Below are 14,860 nucleotides of genomic sequence, written 5' to 3' on the forward strand. Positions count from 1 at the left end.
GAAGTTGTCCTGTGGAGACCAGTGGCACAATACCCACTGGTTACCAGAACCAGATGTTCCAAAAGTATCCCCAGTTTGGGCTGCGTGGACCCTTTCTTTTGTGGTTGGGCTGCTGCTGATGCAAACATCCTGGCGGACAGGATTTATTCCCAGGCCAGCTAGCTGTATGATTTGGCAGAGCCTAATGTGGATACTCTAGTGAGTGGAGCTGGGCCCTCACCTGGCTGTCTAGTAGATCTGACCATGAATATGTGGGTGTACTGGTGTGTCAGGCTGATCCCCTGGAGTGGGAGCCACTTTGGAAGGGTGCTTTTGCTGGCTGAGTCCTGCCATCAGATGGACAGGGCTAGCTGTCCAGGGCAGGAGCCTCTTGGGGGTACCACTGCCAGCCAGGAGAGTTGTCTTGTAGGGACTGGCTGGGTCAAGTGGGTTGTTTCTCAGTGGAATGCTGGGTGCCCAGTGTTAGCTAATTTGATGGAGAGTGGCAGAAATGGCACCTGCCAGTGTTGGATGAGCTAGGTAGAAGAATTTTTTTAAAGAAGGCACCTACTAGTACTTCTGTCTCTGGAAGAAGTTTTACCAGATCCCTGTTCTTCCATATATGCTAAAATTAGTCAATGATTTTTTTTTTTTTGCATGACCCAGGTGCTTGTATGGCTCAGCTGCAGCCTATGCACTGGGACTTAGAAAGAGGGAGTTTGTGCAAAAGTCCTTCAAGAGTAGAATCTCACTTTCCCACAGCCCTCTGGCTCCCTGGAGGTAAGCCCCAGTGGTTTCAAGACTAGACATTATGAAGGCTCATCTTCCTGCTGCAGGTCCCTCAGGTTGGGGAGTTTGACATAAGACTTGGGCCCCTCATACCTCAGGGGGAAATGCCATGGTTGTGATACCTCTTCTGTTTGTGAACTGTTGCAACAGGGTTTGGGTTCTGACAGACCATGCCAGTGTCTCTCCTACTTTGTCTTGATGTGGCCTTCTCTTTATATTCTTAGTTTTAAAAATCTGTTCTGTTACTCTTTAGATCATTCTCAGAGATCACTATTCTGTATGTAAATAGTTGTAGTTTTGGTGCATTTGTGGGGAGAGGTGAGTTCAGGATCTTTCTACTTCACCATCTTGATCTGGATCCTGTCTTTCCTCTTGGCCTCTTATACTCATTTTTTAAAATTTATTTTATTGAAGTATAGTTGATTTACAATGTTGTGTTAATTTCTGCTACATGGCAAAGTGGTTCTGTTTATACACACACACAATATTCTTTTCCACTATGGTTTATTACAGGATACTGAAAGTAGCTCCCTGTACTATCCAGTGGAGCCTTGTTGTGCATCCATTCCAAATATAATGGCTTGCAGCTGTCAGTTCCAAACTCTCAGTCCATCCTCTGTCCACTCCCTCTCCACTGGAAACCACAATTTTGTTTCCTGTATCCGTGAGTCTGTTTCTATTTTGTAGATAAATTCCTTTGTGTATTCCACTGCGTGTGTGTATCTCCTGGAGGGGAAATGGCAACCCACTCCAGTAATCTTGTCTGGAAAATTCAATGGACAGTGAAGCCTGGAGAGCTACAGTCCATGGGGTCGCAAAAGAGTCAGACACAACCAAGTGATTAAACAACTACACACACACACACACACACACACACACATACGAGTCTTCTTTATACATTCCTCTGTTGATGGACATTTAGGCTGTTTCCATATCTTGGCTATTCTAAGTAGTGCTGCTGTGAATATAGGAATGCATGTATCTTTTTGAATTATAACTTTGTCCAGATATATGGCCAGGAGTGGGGACTGCTGGATCATTTGGTAACTTTATTTTCAGTGTTTTGAGGAACCTCCATGCTGGTTTCCATAGTAGCTGCATGAACTTGCATTTCCACCAGCAGTGTAGGAGGGTTCCCTTTTCTCCACACTCTCTCCAGCATTTGTTATTGGTAGATTTTTTAATGGTGGCACTTCATTGTAGTTTTGACTTGCATTTCTCTAATAATTAGCACTTGTATTAATTCTTAAAGTATCAGTTTAGGCTTTACTTGTACAGGAAACCTTCTATGACAACCTATGTCTAGATCAAATGCTCTTCCTGTATCTTTCCTATCATATACCAAGAAAGTATTTATGTCATTTTATTTGTAATGGCCTGTTAGTTTTTCTGTCTCCTTAATTAGTATATAAGTTCCACAGAGGAAGAAATATTATCTTTTAAAACTATAACTATTTTACAGTGACTAGCACAATGGTTGACATAAGGTAGGTATTCAATAGATATTTGTACAATGAATGAGGAAATGAATGATTGAAATTTCACAGGCAGAAAATTCCAATGATGATAAAAAGCCATGGTGTAGATATGGTTCTGTGTGGCAAATGTAGGTGAAGTTGAAAGTCACCGGAATTAAGAAGGCCAAGAGCTTGTCTACCTTAGAGAGGTCTGGAGGGATTGAAGTTTGTTAAGGACAAACATGGATAGAAGAAAGATCAAGAACCACAATCAAGGTCTTTAGTAAACATAGTGAGTACATCATGAGGTCAACAGATTAGAGATGACAAACCGTTCAGTTCAGTTCAGTTGCTCAGTTGTGTCCGACTCTCTGTGACCCCGTGGACGGCAGCACGCCAGGCTTCCCTGTCCATCACCAACTCCTGGAGCTTGCTCAAACTCATGTCCGTTGAGTTGGTGATGCCATCCAACCATCTCATCCTCTGTCACCCTCTTCTCCTCCTGCCTTCAATTTTTCCCAGCATCAGGGTCTTTTCCAATGAGCCAGTTCTTTGCATCAGGTGGCCAAAGTATTGGAGTTTCAGCTTCAGCATCAGTCCTTCCGATGAGAAGGGGTAAGTGGTGCAAGAGCCAGAATGGAAGAGCGTCAAGGCAGCAAGGAAGGAATTTTGTATGAACATGAAGGGATATTTTTTATACCAAAAAATTTTTTTCCTGTCCATACAAAGCTCTCAGATTGTCTTCAAGACCCATCTATAGTATATATTTACTGTCCTTAATAAAACTTTAATACTGAACCCCTAAGATGAAAGTATATGGTGAATATTTTCCATTGTTGCCTTTCCATTTTTCATTCCCAAGTTCAGACTCCAAGCTTGCCATTCCTTTTATTGAGACTGCCAGTCCATCATAATGCCTTTGAAAACAATCACAATGCCTCCTACAGCAATTGTTTCCTCCCTGGAAAGAAAATATATACATATGTTTTTAACCTTAGCTTTCAAAGTATGCTCTGTCACTGGCTCATTCTTTTTCTTTTAATACTCTCTTCAAAATCCAATTTTTCTAATGCTCTGTGGCTCACACCGAATGACTTATTTCCAGAGATTTGAATTACTGCAAACAGGCCTCTTGGGTCCATCCTAGTGAAATCAATAATAGGCATTTCTACCATGTAACATCTTGCCAGGCAGTGTTTTGTATTCCTTTTTATTTAGCTCATCCCAGTGAATCTTTATAGAATGGTGCACTTTTTTACTCTTCTCTGCAAGAGGTTTTCTCTTCTTTTTCTTTCCTTCTCAATGCCTGTAGCTGGTAAGAAAGGCACAATGGAAAAGTCAGCATTGTTAGTTTCTGTTCTTCCCATCCTTCTCACATTCATCTCTACATTTCTGCTCTTACTTGCCCATTCCAATTCTTTAGTTGTATCTTGCTGGCCAGTTTTAAGAGGCTGACACAGAGGTTCTTGAGACACTATCTTGAGACAGAGTCTCCCTCTGAAGGACTCAAGAGTGAAGCCCTTTGATCTCTGGCCCCATAGAAGAGGCTCCTACTTGACAGACGCCCACTCACTGTCATCGCTGTCCTCCGTTCTCCCATTTCTAGTTCTTGACTTAGGTCTGGTGCAGTATCCCCAATAGTTACTCTGCTGAAGGACATACATTTCCACTCCATGAAACTACAACTTGATTTGGGTAATTGAATTTGACCTGAGATTGAGGGAAAGAAGGCCTTTGAAATGAAGTCTCTGAAGCCATTGTAACTGATTTGAGGCTTGCTATCAGACTTAATAAATATTATGGTGCCATTTAAATTAGTGACATGTGAATATCATACGGTATGGGTAGAACTTGGTGCTCATTATTTCAGAAGATTGTCTTCTTTGACCTAGAAGGCAGCACTGGTGGGAAGCATGAGAAAGAGGAGGGAAATTAAATCAGGCTGGTAACCAATGTGTGACACATGTCACTGATACACCATGCTTTTACCTGAGAATTTCTGCTCACAAAGCTGAACAGGAAGAGTGGCAATATAAATGTAGGCCTGTGGCCTGCTTTCTCCTCTTGGTGCTATGAAAAGGCCCTTAAGTTAAAAAGAAAAAACAACCAGACGTCTGGGGTTTTCTTTAAGCTGACAATTTCCCCCTCCATCCTAGGATATCCTGATAAAGTTCTCCTTGACTTTCCAGCTTCTGCCTTTATAGGTTACTAGAGGAGGCCATACAGCCTTTCTCAACTCTACTTCCCTCTTAGAAATTCCTTTATAGGAAATACTGACTTAGAGCCCCGGGCCTCTGCTTGCTGCTGGCTCTGACGCTTCTCTCCAACATAAGAAGCAGAGGGAAAGGTTGGAAGGGCAACTACTCCAGTTCAAGATGAATTTCCACAGAGCATGCAGCAAACCCATGCCCACCACTGACTCCAGGGTGGAGACATGGGCATCTGGAGGCTGCATGTGTTCCTACGGCAGCATGGGAACCAGGGCAGACTTCTCTGTGTTTTCTTTGTGCTTTTTACAGTCTGTTGTGTAGGTAGACAGTCTGCTGTTATGCCATTTTAGAAATGAACTGGTAGCAAAGTATTGTTATGCATCTGGCTAGAGGATATAAGAACACATCAGAGATGCATCACAGCCTAGGTCCCCGGTCCTCTGACCACCAGTCTGGCTTCTTGCTCTTGGTACCCGTTTCTTCTCCCAAGTCCCTATTTTTGGTCAGAAGTGCCATTATTCTGAACGAAAAGAAGAAGCTACATTTAAAAACAAAATTCTGAGCATGTAGTTTGTTTTCCAGTCTCTGAGCTGATTTGTTTATCTAATCTGTACACACAGAGCTCTGACTTCATTGTGTTTTGCTAGAATCACATTCCAGGGCTTTGTGGTCGATATTATGCAATGCCATTTTGCTGGTTTGTACTCTGCCAATTTTGGGGAGCAAGCTTAATTATGCAAATGCATCTGATAATAGATTATTCATTTTAGTCATGCTCAATTATTTATTTTTTATGCATGGCCCCGATGACTTGGACAGAGCTTAGCAATAGCTCATCTCATATCTAACACGAAGACACAGGCAAGGACATAATTCTGATGCAGGTCAACTGCTCTTATGGGCATCAAGCTGCTTGAGGAAAAATCACATTTGAGGCAAGGCCAACTATTTCTATGGAAAATGCCAGCTGTTATTGCCTGTCTGTTATTCCCTGAGAGGCCACTTCATGGGCCGGAAGGAGCAGTGACACTTAGAGGCAGTAGGACTTTACTTGAAATTATGGGTTGAAGGGGAATGGAAAAGAAACCTGTTTGGTTACTGATTCCTGAACTGCATTTCCTCATTTGGGCCTTTCTAGCTTTAGAGATCATCAAAATGAACCTGGAGGGAAAGCAGTGAAGTGGAAATAGACACACTAGGGTGTTTTGTCCTTCTCAGAAGAAAGTAAGTGAAAATAATGCTACTGAGTGCAAACAGAAAGTTTGGCTATCTTTAACTTGTTCATTTCTCCATGTGTGCCCTGAGCTTATCGACATACAATATTTATATATTTAAAGGGACTTCATTCTGCCCCTCAGAGTTGGCTGTTACTCATCATGTAGGTATCATTTTAAATATTATTTCTCCCAAGAAGTCTTCCCTGAATACTTTACTCGCCCCCACCTTCAACCCCAGACTAGGTTATACACCCCTGTAATATTGTCTAACAGAATCAGGTACATTACTTACCTTGCCACTTACTTCACTTCATGGGATTGCTTGTTTAATTGTGTGTATATACCCATTTATGAAGATGAAGACCATGGCTATGCTGCTTATCGATACACAGCTAACACTTATCTCAATGCTTGGGAGATAGTATCCACTTCATAAATATTTGTCAAATAAGACAATGAATGAATAACTGATAGAAAGTGGTGATGTAGGGGGTGGGGGGTGTCAGGCTTTGCTCTGTTCCTTAATGTCCTATTGCAAACCAGAAAAACTCACCTAACTCGGTGGCAGTATTTGTTTCTAATTGTGGAAAACAACATGTTTTTTCTACTGGAGAGCTGTGGCTAATTGATTGACGGGTTTTGTGAATACTGTGGACAGTGGTAGCTAAAGTATTGGTCCAACAGACTTTGCTCTTAATCTTTCACTGGGTAGACAGAGTAGTTTACTGTGTCCCTCCTCTCCACTTGCCCTGTAACTACTAGAGAGGCAGGGAATAGGATCCAAGACTAACCAGTATGGCTCTTCACCAGGAATGAAGTTGGAAGAAAGCATATTGTGTTAATTAATTTTTATTAGAATATAGTTGCTTTACAATGTTGTGTTAGTTTTTGCTATGTAGCAAAATGAATCAGCCATCAGTTCAGTACAGTTCAGTCGCTCAGTCGTGTCCGACTCTTTGCGACCCCATGAATCGCAGCACGCCAGGCCTCCCTGTCCACCACCAACCCCCAGAGTTCACTCAGACTCATGTCCATCGAGTCAGTGATGCCATCCAGCCATCACATCCTCTGTCCCCCTCTGTCCCCTTCTCCTCCTGCCCCCAATCCCTCCCAACATCAGAGTCTTTTCCAACAAGTCAACTCTTCAGATGAGGTGGCCAAAGTACTAGAGTTTCAGCTTTAGCATCATTCCTTCCAAAGAAATCCCAGGGCTGATCTCCTTCAGAATGGACTGGTTGGATCTCCTTGCAGTCCAAGGGACTCTCAAGAGTCTTCTCCAACACCACAGTTCAAAAGCATCAATTCTTTGGCACTCAGCTTTCTTCACAGTCCAACTCTCACATCCATACATGACCACTGGAAAAACCATAGCCTTGACTAGACGGACGTTTGTTGGCAAAATAATGTCTCTGCTTTTGAATATGCTATCCAGGTTGGTCATAACTTTCCTTCCAAGGAGTAAGCATCTTTTAATTTCATGGCTGCAGTCACCATCTGCAGTGATTTGGGAGCCCCCCAAAATACAGTCTGACACTGTTTCCCCATCTATTTCCCATGAAGTGATGGGATCAGATGCCACGATCTTCGTTTTCTGAATGTTGACCTTTAAGCCAACTTTTTCACTCTCCACTTTCACTTTCATCGAGGCTTTTGAGTTCCTCTTCACTTTCTGCCATAAGGGTGGTGTCATCTGCATATATGAGGTTATTGATATTTCTCCTGGCAATCTTGACTCCAGCTTGTGCTTCTTCCAGCCCAGCATTTCTCATGATGTACTCTGCATAGAAGTTAAATAAGCAGTGTGACAATATACAGCCTCGATGTACTCCTTTTCCTATTTGGAATCAGTCTGTTGTTCCATGTCCAGTTATAACTGTTGCTTCCTGATCTGCATATAGGTTTCTCAAGAGGCAGGTCAGGTGGTCTGGTATGCCCATTTCTTTCAGAATTTTTCACAGTTTATTGTGATCCACACAGTCAAAGGCTTTGGCATCATCAATAAAGCAGAAATATATATTTTTGTCGAACTTTCTTGATTTTTCCATGATCAAGTGGATGTTGGCAATTTGATCTCTGGTTCCTCTGCCTTTTCTAAAACCAGCTTGAACATCAGGAAGTTCACGGTTCACGTATTGCTGAAGCCTGGCCTGGAGAATTTTGAGCATTACTTTACTAGCGTGTTAGATGAGTGCAATTGTGTGGTGGTTTGAGCATTCTTTGGCATTGCCTTTCTTTGGGATTGGAATGATCTGTCCTTTATCGAGCCCATCTTTGCATGAAATGTTCCCTTGGTATCTCTAATTTTCTTGAAGAGATCTCTAGTCTTTCCCATTCTGTTGTTTTCCTCTATTTCTTTGCATTGATCGCTGAGGAAGGCTTTCTTATCTCTTCTTGCTATTCTTTGGAAGTCTGCATTCAGATGCTTATATTTTTCCTTTTCTCCTTTGCTTTTTGCTTCTCTTCTTTTCACAGCAATTTGTAAGGCCTCCCCAGACAGCCATACATATACATAAATCCCCTTTCTTTGGATTTCCTTCTCATCAGGTCATCACAGTGCATTAAGTAGAGTTTCCTGGGCTATACAGTATGTTCTCATTAGTTACCTGTTTTATACCTAGTATGTATAGTCTATATATGTCAATCCCGATCATCCAATTCCTTCCACCACCCCCCACTTGGTATCCATGTGTTTATTCTCTATGTTTGTGTCTCTTTTTCTGCCTAAGCATATTTTTGTTTCCAGTGAGGTTTATTGCCTCAGAGGCTTTGAGTCTGAGACCACTGATAGCCATCTTGTCTACTATTACCCAGAGTCTATAGATGAAGCCAATCATAAAGCCACATAGAAATTCAGATAGAGCCTAAGATCCTGATTCCTGCACATCTTTTTTTGCTCCCATGACCTTCATCAGGACACAGTTTTGTTAGGAAGCCAACAAAATATTTTTTCTTTCAGTCAATATGAGTTTGATTTCTATTTCTTGCAACTGAATGAGATCTGCCTAATGTATTGACTAAAGTAGTTTATTTTTACAGACATAGGGGGGTCAGCTGAAATCAGGGGAAAAGGCTGTCACAACCTTAATTTATATGTTTATATGAGCTTGACTTTGAAAATTCAGTGTTCTGATAAGTAAAGAAAATTCAGTGTTCTGATAAAGAAATTGTTCGCTAAGGTCAGATTTAAGGGTCATGTTCTGACAACATCTCTAGTGTTGGTAACTATGTAGTAGACGGTTCAAGAATTAAATCAGATATAAATTGGAATTTTAAGGAAACTACATTGATAAAGAAACCCCCAGGCTGGCAAAATGTGCCTTATAATTACTTAACCCCTAAGGCTCTCCTTACCACAGTTGTAATTGTACTGTGGGAAGAGGATGACTCATTATTAACACCAAGTATCCAGTACTAATTCTGTTTTAGGCTTTTCCAAGGAGGCCGATGGTTATAGTCAACTTTTCTGACAAGTGTCCAGGGCCAGGAAGAGAAATTCATTCAAGGACTTATTCTATGGTCAGGGAAGTCTTTCTCCTTTTGACACTTTCCAAACGGGAATTTTTAACTGAAGTGAATAACACTCCCCTGTAATTTTATACTGGCTATGTTGGGGTGGTTAAATTTATTATTTGGCAAGACTGTGACAAGACTTGGGATTCGATATAGCAAATGATGTGACAGGTTGCTTTGGAAAGGGTGGGCATGTTTTCCATTGTACATGGGACACTGGCATTTTGATAGGTGGGCATTTTAAAATGTAATGTAGGGGACAAGGGTACCTCTTGTGTTAGGAAGTCAAGTGGTGGAATGTAGCAAATCTTGGTAGCTATTGTGTTGTCCACAGAGCTTTTCCATCTTCTTCTCTGGTAAATGCTCCTTCCTCTCATTTTTCTCCCACCATCCCAGCCATAGGGATGACCTTATAACTCACATCTGAACAAAACCATTTTCTGGGATTGAGAGGTCATCTCTGGGAAAAACATTGTTCTCTTTTTTGACGTAGCCTAAATGGGAGGATGTGAATCTGAGGCTACTGAGATGAGACAGGGCAAGAGGCAGAAGAGAAGGTTGTATTCTCTAATTCCCCATCTTTAAGGCTGCAAGGCCCTGGACCCTGCAATTGCTCATTCAATCGCAGGGCTATTCCGTATCCCATTCACCTTTTGGGTCAATGAAATCTGTTCTTAATGTAGCTTGATGTGGATTTTTACCACTTACAACCCAAAGAGTTGTGAGCTCAATGCCCTCTCCTCAGAGAGTCTACCTTTGACCACCCCAGATAATTTAGTGCCCTTCTGTGACTTGCTGTTATCGATCTTGTTGCCCTACTTTAGGTTTTAAGGCACTAATTGCACTCTGAAATTACCTCTATTGAAAATGTCTGTTTTTCTGTTTGTTGCTCATTCTTCCTCCCTTCCCCTGCCTGCTACTAAAATGTAAGTAATATGAGGTCAGAGTTTTCATCTGTTGTATTCAATAATTTTCCCAAGGTCTAGAACAGAGCCCAGCACGCAGTAGGTGCCACTTAATAAATACTTATTCACTGAATCACTCATTAATACTACACATAGGTGTAAAGACTAAGGAGTCTAAATGGAAATGGAATCTGCAGGAGGAGATATCCATTGATTTTTCTATCCTGGTTTTCCTAGCATTTCTATTACCTCACCCACTCTTGTTAAATATTCGCTTTTTTCTCTCCTGTATTTGTCCTTTGTTTAGAGTAACCTTACCACTCAAACTCTACACCACTCCTTCCATCACCCACCCCTGCCTCATAGCTGCTTTTTTGTCCAAAAACTCAGTCCATATTTGGCTCCCATAAGTGCTTACACACCACATGATTTAATTACTGAAAATGCTACATTTCCTTTTGGTTCTCTACCCAAGGACCCTACCCCACCACAGTGCTTGAGTTCTTTATATGTGTGCATATGTTCAGTCACTTCAGTCATGTCTGATTCTTTGTGACATTATGGAGTGCAGCCCACCAGGCTCCTCTGTCCATGGGATTTTCCAGGTAAGAATACTGGAGTGGGTTGCCATTCCCTCCTCCAGAGGATCTTCCCAACCCAGGGTTCAAAACTGCATCTCCTGCATTGTAGGCAGGTTCTTTACCACCAAGCCACTTGGGAAGCCTGAATTCCTTATGACCTGCATGAATAATTTCTTTTTTCTGTGGGGAGAAGGTGATTAAGAGAACTACTTTCTTAAATGATAGAAAACTGTATTCTCTTTAAAGCACCTGTGAATGGGTTAATTTCAGCTCTCCTGTACAATATCCTTCATGATGTAGACAAAAACTGGAATTGGTATCAAAAATTCAGAGATGAGAAAACCAGGATAAAGAAAAGCTGATGGTTCTTCTAAGGCTGCAGAAGTAGCAAAGGTAAACTTGGACTTGAATCCAGTCTTTTTCTTCTTGGTAACATGAGACATTGTAGAGAAGGCTGTCAGTTGGGATGAGAATCAAATCAGAGTGTTGGTAAATCAGTGGAGTCTAGGCCACAAACTCAATTGTAACCATTCTCCTACTTACTAGTGACAAAGCAAATTAGTTTATAATATATACACTAGCTGTATCACTAGTCAAATTTTGCTAGCAGGAAAAAAAAAATCCCCAAACTGAAAGCTTCCATTTGAAATTTCTTATGATACCATTCACCAAACCCCAACCACAGAGGGATAGAAAAATATCACTTTTGAACAAGTTGCATTTTCTCTGTGTTAAGTAAAATCCAATACATCATAGGCCCAATGACATTTTAAGAGTTTCAAGTCTGTAGTGGCTGTCATGGCATGAATCATTCAAATGGAGGCCAGCATCCTAAGCAATGACTCAGAATAAATAGCTCGAAGAGAGAAAAACATATTCTCTCTACTTGGAGCCATCCTTCAAATGAAATGAACTTACCCAGGCCACGACTACCTTTTAGAAGCCTGGATGCTTCTATTGTGTCCACAACAGAGCATATTCTTAAGGTGAACTCAAATGAACAGTGGAGACCTCTGAAGGTCAGTTCTCTCCATTACTAATGAAAAGTGTGACCCCAGGCAGGTCTTTACAGTTTTCCTTGCCTCAGTTTCTTCATTTGTAAAATGAGAGAGCTAGACCGCATAGACTTAGAGGTCCTCTTGGGTTCTAAGAATTGCTGATTTCAGGTTATCTTACTCTAGTCCTGGAGGTATTATTGATTCCAGGTATTGTCTTACCCACCGAGAGACGCTAATGCACTGAGTAAGGAGGCAGGTGCTGAGGCGTTGTTCCTGGTTCAACTACTCCTGTGGCCAAGAGAGGTAGAAGATACAGTCATCACTTGGGTGGCACATATTTTAATTTGCACCAGGATGTTTCTGAACCCTAGAGGGAGTCACAGGTTTATATTTACCTAGTATCTTACCAGAAAACCTCCTTTGTTATGGCGCAGGAAAACACAGTAGCCAACAGTTCTGTTGTACTTTTGTGTGCTTTGCTATGATGATTCCCAGGTTTTGCCATTACCCTTTACTTCAAGGGCAGGAGAAATAGGGAATTCAGAGAGAATATAACTGCTTTATCTGTGTCAGGAATGTGATGGAGCAGCCACTAGTCTGAGGGATGGGGTTGTTCTCTTACTGCCAGAAGGATGATAGATTGGATAATGCACTGCAGGCGGATTCTTTACCAGCTGGATTACCAGGGAAGCCCAGATTGGATGATAGCAGAGGAATTTTCTTTAGTCCAGGCACTCGGGTATGTTTAAAGCACTGTTTTGCTTAGACCAATGTAGCTCCTTGATGGAAGCTTTCATTTATTGATGGTTAACGTTTTCCTCAAGGTTAAATGTTTCTGAGAGTGGGGGTTCTATATAAAATTCCCATTTTTTTCAACCAATAGTATTCAAATGCTTTAAAGAATTAAATTACTCTATCAGATGCATACTCATAATACTAATGCTTTTACAACCTAATTAAACACATAGAATTTGAAGAGTCATACAATTCGTATCAATACACAATTCAAGCCATTGTTTCATAATGTTTAAAATAACTTGCATATATGTGTTAATATGCAATTTTTTTTTCTCTTTCTGACTTACTTCACTCTGTTTCACAGATGCTAGGGCCATCCTCATCTCTACAAATGATCCTATTTTCTTCCTTTTTTGTGGCTAAGTAATATTCGTGTGTGTGTGTGTGTGTGTGTGTGTGCATACCACATCTTCTATATCCATTTATCTATTGTTGGACATTTGGGTTGTTTCCATGTCCTGGCTACTATAACTAGTGCAGCAATGAAGTCAAAGAGAAAAACGAATATCATATATTAACACATATATATGGAATTCTAGAAAAATGGTACAGATGAATCTATTTCCAAGGCAGGAATAGAGACATAGATAGAGAATGCAGATGGGGAGAAGGGAAGGGTGGGATGAACTTGGAGGTTAGGATTGGCATATGCACTCTACTATGTGTAAAATAGATAGCGAGTGGGAAGCTGCTGCATAGCACAGGGAACTCAGCTCAGGGCTCTGTGAGGACCTAGAGGGGTGGGATAGTGAGGTGGGTAGGAGGGATGTCCAAGAGAGAGGGGATATATGTATGCATATGGCTGATTCACTTCATTGTACAGTGGAAACTAACACAATATTGTAAATCAGTTTTATTTAAAAAAAATAACTTTTACCACTTAAAAAAAGAAACCAAAAAACAAAACTGAGGGCTCAGGAGCCCAGTGGCCTCTTAAAACCATCACCTGGAAGGCATCACAGTATTTCCTATCAGGGACATGCTGGCCTTACAGCAGATTTGTCAGGGTTACCCAGTACAGACAGTTCCAGGGATTCTTGGGGTGCTTTCAGTGGTCCCAGGACTGGCAGCAAATGCCAATAGAATCATGGTTTGTGTGGGGCATGGGGGAGAGTCAGAAGTGGGCATTGTGGCTTCTAGTGCTGTATTTATTAAAAAAAAAAAATTGTGGTAAAGTATACATAACATACCGGGGCTTCCCTGGTAGCTCAATCGGTAAAGAATCTGCCTGCAGTGCAGGAGAGACGGGTTTTATCCCTGGGTTGGGAAGATCCGCTGGAGAAGGAAATGGTAAGCCACTCCAGTATCCTTGCCTGAAAAATCCCATGGACAGAGGAGCCTGGTGGGCTGTAGATCATGGGATTGCAAAGAGTCAGGCACAATTGAGCAACTAACACTTTCGCATATAACATAACATTTGCCATTTTAAGAATTTTAAGTGTGTAACTTGGTAGCATTAAGTACTTCACAAAATCATGTAACTATCACCACTGTCCATTTCCAGAAGTTTCTTATCATCCCATACAGACACTCTGTGCCCATTAAACAATATCCCTGTTCCCTCCTTCCCCAGCCCTTAGTATTCCGTATTCTACTTTGTTTCTATTTCAAGTACCATATGTGAGTGTAATTGTGTGATATTTGTCCTTTTGTGTATGGCTTATTTTACTTAGTATGTTCTCAAGGTTCAGCCATGTCATAGTAGACATCAGAATTTCATTTCTGTTTATGGCTAAATAATATACCATTTCATGGGCATGTTACAGTTTTTCCATTCATCTGTTAATGCACAGTAGGGTTGTTGCCTTTTTCTGCTGTGAATAATGTTGCCATAAACACTGATATACAAGTATCTTTTAAGTCTTTGCTTTCAATTTTTCTGGGTATATATCCAGAAGTGGAAATACTGGATGATACAGTCATTCTATGTTTTACTTTTTGAGGGACCATAAAACCATTTTCCACAGAGGTTGCACCATTTTATATTACTCTCAGATATGCATGAGGGTTCTAATTTTTCCATGTCTTTGCCAACACTTGTTATTTCCTGGTTTTTATTTTTTTGATACCAGCGATGCTAATGGTACGAAATGGCATCTCATTATGGTACTGCTATATGTTTGATAGAGCAAGGGAAGCAAAGAATAGGAAGAGTATTTTTGCTTGGAAATTTAGCCATTGACTAGATCCCTGAAGATGCAAGTTCTGTGTACCCTCTGGTACTGACACAAAAACAAACACACAGACCAATGGAATAGAATAGTGTGTGCACACGAAATTGTTTCAGTCGTGTCCTACTCTTTGCGACCCTAAGGGCTGTAACCTACTAGGTTCCTCTGTCCATGGGATTCTCCAGGCAGGAATACTGGAGTGGGTTGCCATGCCCTTCTCCAGGGGACCTTCCCCACCCAGGGAT

At 41.3% G+C, this 14,860-nt stretch overlaps 1 long non-coding RNA gene across 3 annotated transcripts in view; it reads left to right on the plus strand.

The window, feature by feature from the left end:
* The window catches only part of LOC147344023 (uncharacterized), a 243,916-nt gene that overhangs the window by 210,497 nt on the left and 18,559 nt on the right, over nucleotides 1-14,860 (plus strand). The window contains exon 1 of one of the 3 annotated variants that reach the window (XR_015155593.1): nucleotides 5,562-5,659. The exons of the other annotated variants lie outside the window; for them this stretch is intronic. This is a non-coding gene — a long non-coding RNA (uncharacterized LOC147344023). Of the gene's footprint in view, nucleotides 1-5,561; nucleotides 5,660-14,860 lie in introns of those variants that run through there. 3 annotated transcript variants of the gene reach the window in all.

This window comes from Bos grunniens, chromosome 26 (assembly GCF_055505025.1).
Source record: "Bos grunniens cultivar Pamir isolate PY7600 chromosome 26, Bosgru_T2T1.0, whole genome shotgun sequence".
Taxonomy (NCBI): Eukaryota; Metazoa; Chordata; class Mammalia; order Artiodactyla; family Bovidae; genus Bos; species Bos grunniens.